The sequence below is a fragment of the Coregonus lavaretus genome (assembly GCF_964263955.1).
Source record: "Coregonus lavaretus genome assembly, chromosome: 3".
Lineage (NCBI taxonomy): Eukaryota > Metazoa > Chordata > Actinopteri > Salmoniformes > Salmonidae > Coregonus > Coregonus lavaretus.
The window spans coordinates 32,962,972-32,964,097 of NC_139990.1; positions in this window are offsets into that span (position 1 = coordinate 32,962,972).

Below are 1,126 nucleotides of genomic sequence, written 5' to 3' on the forward strand. Positions count from 1 at the left end.
CTCGTTGTGGCCCAACGGCCTATTAAGACACTTTATGTTGGTGTTTCCTTTATTTTGGCAGTTACCTGTATATCCTTGTTGTTTCATGCTTGGTGCAGTTTTCTTTACTTCACCGATACCGATGCTTTGTCCCCCATTCTACGGGCCATTCTTCATTGTGTGCACCCATGCGTGAATCTGTGCCTCTAGGGCACACGGGATGTCTGACAACCCCCCCATGAGCCGTGCATAGCAAAGGGCAGCAGAAGTATTAGTGTAATCTATTATACGGTCCCTTTCTTTCTTTCCCTGTCTCAGTTTCTCTCCTCTCCTGCATCAGCACTTCATGAGAACGAATGAGAAGTGGAGTTTAACTACGCACATTCCTGGGCCCCCATGCAGAGCCCAGCACTTTCTCAATTAGACAAGAGTCCATCCGTCCTGCCGACGGAGCTATCCCCCCCCCCCCCAACCCAGCCAAATCCCTCACCTATCTATCACCTCGCTCGCTCACACACAGACTAGTTCTCTCCTCCATCAACTCTCTGCTCCAGTAGACTGTGTATATCACTGTGCAGCACAGACAAATCTGGAAATTGGACCAGAGGCATATTTGTATGCACATACGCACACACTTTGTCAATTAAGATGAATACACAAATCAATCAGGTGGGACTATTGTTCTTAAAAAGGTCAATTGAGGCAGATATAGGCTCCCCCCTCCCATCCCTTATTCCCTCTCACGCTCTCCTCCTTGGCTCCACCTCCCAGGGAAGCAGAGGGACACAATTAGGGAGGGGGGATAAGGAGAGAGAGAGAGCAAGAGAGAGACTGGGGGGAGAGCTGACTTGTGTCTAGAATCAATCAGTTGTTTTTCTCTTCCACTCACTCACTGCATTTTTCCAGACGGCGTGCGCGAGCTTAGGCTCTGGACTTCGTTGCCTACCCCCTATCTCTCTGTCCTGCTCTCTCTCTACCCTTCTTTCTGACTAACTCATTAATTCCTTCTGATGCTTTGTGGAGGCGAATTCCTGCCTCTGACTCCAACCTTCCTGTCCGTTCCTCCTATTCTCTTATCCCTATATCCAGGAACCTCCAAAGCCGGTCTGTCTCAGCTGTGCTCTTCTCCTATCCCTATCCATTAGAA